The sequence below is a fragment of the Macrobrachium nipponense genome, chromosome 1 (assembly GCF_015104395.2).
Source record: "Macrobrachium nipponense isolate FS-2020 chromosome 1, ASM1510439v2, whole genome shotgun sequence".
NCBI classification, from domain to species: domain Eukaryota; kingdom Metazoa; phylum Arthropoda; class Malacostraca; order Decapoda; family Palaemonidae; genus Macrobrachium; species Macrobrachium nipponense.
Genome location: NC_087200.1, coordinates 32,016,277 through 32,023,199, shown reverse-complemented (window position 1 = coordinate 32,023,199; position 6,923 = coordinate 32,016,277).

Below are 6,923 nucleotides of genomic sequence, written 5' to 3'. Positions count from 1 at the left end.
GAGAAGGCAAAGGGTTTTATTTTTTTTTTATTCTGTTTCTTAGTTTTTCCTTGCGTTTTTTTTTTTCCTTTTTGTGCCGTGTAATTCCCCGTCAATCCCTAAAGCAACGGTGACGACCACGAAAAACAGTCTGGCGAGATTTTAAAATTCTCCGGGTATTAGAAAGGAATGTTTTCTTCCGTCCCCTAAATACCCGATGAAAATCCCTTATCATTTGGAAATATCCACCAACGGTTTCCATCCTCAAATCCCCCATTCCGATGTCAGGTAGGGGAGATTTGTTATAATTCTTTCCTCAAGAATTAATATGGTGAAACCTCCCCCCCCCCCTCCCCCCCCTCCCCCCCCCCCCCCCCCCCTCCCCCTCCCCCTCCCCTTCTTCCCGTCAATGAAGGGAAAATCCCTAAATCGGGTGGAAATTCAGCGGTAGCACTTCGCGGCGGTCGACGAGCGAAAAACATTTATTTTCCGGATCCATTCAGGACCAAATCAAAGAGACGATGAATTAAGAGGATCTTTCCGAGTACACCTGACGCGAAGGAGGTGGTTCGAGTGCCAGTGAAGAAGAAGAAGAAGAAGATGAAGAAGAGCGAAAGAGAGAGAGAGAGAGAGAGAGAGAGAGAGAGAGAGTTGTATCTGCAGAGGAATGAATTCTTAATAAAAAATATGCAGAAAAAACTAACTACAAGATGAAAAGGTGGAGAATAAGTAGGAGAGAAACATGAATAAATCATAGACAAAAGAGATGGAAAAGAATTTGGTCAAGATGAAGAAGAAAACTTGTAGAATGAAGGAGAGAGGGGCAAGGAAAGAAAAGAGACATAATGCCGGTCGAAGGAGAGGAAGAGAAGAGAAAGAGGAAGAACATATATGAGAAGACAAAATAGTTGCAAAAGACGAAAATTAAGAGATTATAGTGTGATAAGGGAAAGAAAACGTTGTCGAGAATGTGGGAAGGAGAAGTTGATACAGGTGATAAGGAGCTGTCAAAGGAGGAGCTAGATAAGTAGGACACAAAGAAGAAGAAATCGAAAATGAATTAGAAAGAAAAGAAGAAATATGCAAGGCAAAAGACATGAGGAGTGAGCTGCTGAAGTCGTAAAAGGTTAATGTGTATTTCAAATGACTTAGAACGGAACTTCCGGAATTTTCACTGAAGTTTTCAAATCGCTGTTTGTTACGAACAGTAGAAAGAAGTCGAATTTTAATTATTATTTCATTTTCTTTTAGTGAACGAGGAGACGCAAAGACGAGACGCAAAGCGAATAAATGACGAGATATAGAAACTCAGGAGAAACCACAGAATTTATCAACTGTCAAATGAAGAACTCAAATTTCTATTTTTTAGAATCGGTATTTGAAGACAAATGGAGAGAGAAATATACAGGAGATGAAGATATATATATATATATATATATATATATATATATATATATATATATATATAATATATATATATATGCATCAAAGGAGAAGAAGAGGAGAAACGGGCAAATGAAGATGAGAAGTAAAATAAAAAAAAGACCAACGAAGAAAGTGTAAAATAGAATGAGTAGGGAGATGAATAAGTAATAGATTTAGCGAGGTAGACTTGCAAATACGTCGAGTATGTACATTTAACGATTTTATAAGCAACATTAAGTAGGTCAATTGGCAAGTACACGGAGAGAGAGAGAGAGAGAGAGAGAGAGAGAGAGAGAGAGAGAGAGAGAGAAATTTGTCTAGATTATAAAAGTAGTAAAATCCAATAGAAATATTATTAAAACTGATCACGTGGAAAAAGAATGATTGCATACGGTGACCAAAAAGAGGCAACCTTTGTTAAAATATGATTAACTTTAAAGATAATGGCCAAAATAAAAAGAACACCAAAAGCAATATCGGCAAGGACTAAACAATGAATAAAAATTTACCCGGGAACTATATTAAGGGGTAAAACGACGAGAGAGAGAGAGAGAGAGAGAGAGAGAGAGAGAGAGAGAGAGAGAGAGAGAGGGCGGGGGACGTTTATGTTCCCTTTAATTATGTTAGTCCAGCCTCTTAACCTGAAATATCGACTTGTTTACCTAACAAATTACGCTGTGTTGGATATCGCATAGCATACAGTACCGAACGAAGGGATGGAGCGGCTGGGGAAACACTTAGGACTTCTTAGCTGCTGGGAGAGATGGGAAATCTCTCTCTCTCTCTCTCTCTCTCTCTCTCTCTCTCTCTCTCTCTCTCTATCTCTCTCTCTCAGAGTTCAAAACTTTATTAGCTACCCTATTTCGTAACTATTTTTGCCCCCCCCCCCCCCCCCCCCTCCCCCCACCCCCAGTCTCTCTCTCTCTCTCTCTCTCTCTCTCTCTCTCTCTCTCTCTCTCCCCGTCCAAAAACTTTATTAGCTACTCTTATCTCTCTCTGAATAATTTGTTTTGCTTATGTTATAGCTCACTCTGACTCTCTCTCTTTCTCTCTCTCTGAATCATCTGCCATATTATTAGATATCTAATATTTATTCCCCACCTCTCTCTCTCTCTCTCTCTCTCTCTCTCTCTCTCTCACACACACTTTGTGTCGTGAATGATATATCCCCTGTAATGTCTATGCTGTTACCTATTTCCAGTTTGTTTATTTATTCGTATTCATAGCAATATGTTTATCCTTCTAAATGTCTCTATGACTTCCTTTTGTCTGGCTTTCTTAAAAGTTAAATTATAACATTTTTAGCTCCATTTGCCGAGAGAATGTCAGAGTATATTATTAGCTTCAGTTATCGAGAGTATGTCAAATGATCACTTGACCAAGTGAATTTGACATTCATCCAAACAAGTATTTCTCGTGTTTTAAAGAAACTTCACTAACAACCGGTGAAATAGACCACGACTTTAATCTGGAATCTGTTCTTAAACAATATTTTTTTCTTAATTCTTCCTTTTTCTATCCTTTTATATTTCGATATTTTAGAGCTTATTGATAAAGATCCTGATATCAGTCGCTGTGAACCATGTTGATATTACTACATCTATACTTTCAACGTTTAATTGATCGAGTAAATCAAACCGAATGTAACCTAAGTAGAAGTCTTTCATGCTGTGAGGTTTTACTGGTTAGGTAGCTATTTTGAGCTGTAAGAGGCAGCTGATAGGTGGTATTCCATTACTACTCATTGTAAAAGCCTTGTGTTCAAGGATACGTTTCTCTTAGTTTCCCTTGACATTTCTGTAATAGCCGATTATATTTTATAGATTTATGGTTACTTGATCTGTGTGTATTCGCTGCATACTAATTTGCCTCCCAACAAAATAGATTTCATTGTTGTAAATCTTGCTGAAGACCCAAAGAGGATCACTTCCAAGACTGGTGAAATTTGATATAGCTTTCATGTCTACAGTGATATTTTATGTGTATAATAAAAAAAAAAAAAAAAAAAACACAAAAAAAAAAAAAAAAATATATATATATATATATATATATATATATATATATATATATATATATATATATATATATATATATATATATTGCTATGTAGCACTTGTATTACGCAGTTAAATATAGAGAGGAAAATTCAGCAAACAGCAAAGAAATAGATCTGGATTCTGATAGTATATTTTGTCATACGATTATATTCTTCAAGCTTAATTACGTACCGTAAGATCGATCAGTTTAGAATTCTTAGAAAGATAAATAACAGTTCAGCGTCGTTGTTTTCGAACACGCACCCCTGCTAAAAGGACATTAGATTGAACTGCTGCAGCAGAGACCTCGGGGCTACAGAAGAGGGCTGGTTCTTTTGATCCCTGTAGAAAAATCCTTGTAAAGGAAGTGTCCTTTTGAGCGCCGTCCATACAAACATCGGAGACAGGATTACTTTAGATTTTTACTTGTTTGGGTCCCAAACTTTCCGTTGCTTAAAGTACACATGACGTAGCTTTTATGTTCCAGGATTAAGGTCGCTTAATTAAACGGCTGTTGTTAGTATTTCCTCCGCGCCCTCGTTTTGTGTAACTCCCATTTTTGGCAGATACAACGTTTTAGTAACAAGCATAATAATAATGGCAGTTTAATTTTTCCATTCTGGGATGACAATCAATCACTTTCCTTATATTCTCAAGTCAGTTCGCTTGCTGTATCTAGTTTTCCATTCTCCATATAAATACAACTGGACTCTCATCCATTTTTTTCCATTATTCTCCCATTCAGTTTTTACTCTTACAGCATTAGAAAGAGTTGGATATTTTGCGTAATATTTCCGCTTTTACATAATGCCTTCAGTATCTCCTGATCTTCCTGAATGGATACAGTATTGGCATCTTTTTATAGTATTATTTTCAGTTACGTGCCAATATTCACTACAATCCAGTACCTATTCGGTCAAACATCCCTTTTTTGTCACAAATTATTGGTGTGTGTGTTTTTGTGTACGTCCGCCTTGTTTGCTGATGTACCACAGGGAAAAATTAAACACGGTATAAGTCATGATTGATTTCGTCTGTTTTTCTAATAAATCTTCAAGAGGACTGATTCATAATTTATTTGCCATTTGCTTTATTTTTTTTATTTTTCTTTCTCTTGTACTATTTAGTCTACTTCTGAATTCGCTTTGGGAAGCTTATGCTTGTGGCATTCTGTTTTGCAACCATGATTGCAGCTCAGGTTGTAATAAAAATAACGATATACTAGCTTGCCATCACCCTTACAGTTCACATTGTTCACTCATTTTTATAAACCCAACAGACTGAAACGAATACCTCATTAGCTATATTTACAGCGCATACAGTTCATCTCATCTGTTTCAACCATTTTGTATTTCATCCTCTTGTGTCATTTACACAACACTTCCTTGTAGGAAAGATAGTACCAGAATCCCTTCATACAATTCCACCTTTGCTTTGGTAGACTCTCGGATTCTGTTTTCACTCTTTTGCACAGCGCTGGCTTCCTTTCTTGCCTCATATATATATATATATATATATATATATATATATATATATATATATATATATATATATATATATTATATATATATATATATATATATATATATATCCATACATACATACATTATATATGTATATATATACCTACATACATATATCTTTATAGGTATGTATTTATGTATGCAGATATGTATGTCGTTTATATACAGGAGTGCAGATTGGTGTGTGTATGTATATAATATATTTTATATATATATATATAATATATATATATATATATAATATCATATATAAAACTTTAAAATTATTGTTGACGGTGACCGTCACCCTTCACATCCTGTTGAGCAATTACTAAAGTTTCTTTTGTTTGCCTACAGGTGCCACTTTGGATCACTCTCTCCTCCTGATGAGTCAAGAATAGCAGAAATGGTGTCATTGCAGGAGAAAGCCCAGTGTGTGTGTTATTAGTCTGGTGGCAGAATGAGGATTTTTTGCCTGGGTGTGTTTTGGCGTACATACAATGTTTTATTGGTGATTCTGGTAAAACAAACCATACAGAACCCAAATCCGCGTGATGCCACTCTGTCATCCTTGAGCAATTTTTTTTACTGCCAAAATTCAAAATGGCCGAAGCCGAGATCACCGAATTCGATTTTCGCCTATACCTTCGCCAAAAATGGACATAGAGATCTGATTTTGGTGTCTAAACATATGTTTTAAGGGTCTGGGAATCCATTAGAACACACAAATAAATTCTATCTCCCCCTCGATGATTTGTTTTAAACGCACAATAGAGTCATTGGCATAGAACGCATAGTAGAATAGTTGTTCTTCTGGGCATGGTCTCTGTTGCTTTCAAAATATTTCCTACACAATGTACCTCTGACTGCTGGCGTATATTAATCATGCTAATATTGCTTCTACTATTGCAGAAACCTAATAACATAACTCTATAAACTCGCTTTCTATCATATATTCCTTTGGTGATGGTGTATCCTCATTTTCAGGCTGTCAAACAAGATGGATTCTTCATCACAGCCCAACACCGCTTGCTTTTTGGAAAGTTGCATGAACTGTAGTGATAGTGAAGCACCTCTAACAGTTGCGGGGCCCGACAGACTCAATTCCATTGTAGCTGCTAGTCAACGTAGGGGTGATGGGCTGCATGCTTCATTGACATCCACAGTACAAGATACATCTAGATCATTGTTCGTGCATAGAAACTGTGCTTCAACATACACATCAAAGACTCACATAAAACGCTTCTTACAAAAACAGAGGAAATTATCAGAAGAACCAGATGTGAAACGATCTCGGCGTTCGACTATCACACCCTTCAAATTCAAAGAGCATTGTTTAATATGTGGTGAACAGTGTTCTTCAGAACCAGATTCGAAAAACCCTGAACGATGGCGCCGTGTCGTTCAATGCCGAACTGCTGATCGCGGACATAACCAAGACACCTTGAAGGATGTTATCCTGAAAGCATGTGATGCGCGAAATGATGAGTGGGCACAACAAGTACGCATCAGGATGGAAGGTGCTGTCAGCGACTTACATGCTGCTGATGCTCAGTACCACAAAGACTGTATGTCAACTTTTCGTGGTCCTCGCAACATCCATTTTGCTTCTCATAAGCCTGTACAAGTTGAAGATGAAGCTTTCAACGGAGTCATACATGATCTAAATGAAGACCGTACACGCATCTGGAACTCCATAGAACTGCATGAACAATGCATTGCTCACGGAGGAGAGTCCCTGACGCGCCGCAATCTGATGTCGAAACTATCACAACATTTTGGACATGATATTCTGGTCCCATGTCAGTGCGGGTGGGTGTAGCGAGTATTCTCTCGTTCAGGAGTAAATCGTCTAGCATTCTGAAGCTCCAGGCAAATGATGAAGACGATGACGATGCAGCAGTATCGAAGGTGGCAAAGCTCATTGTCGCTGAAACTAAGACACTCAAACATGACAAGTCCAAATACCAAACTAGAGTCA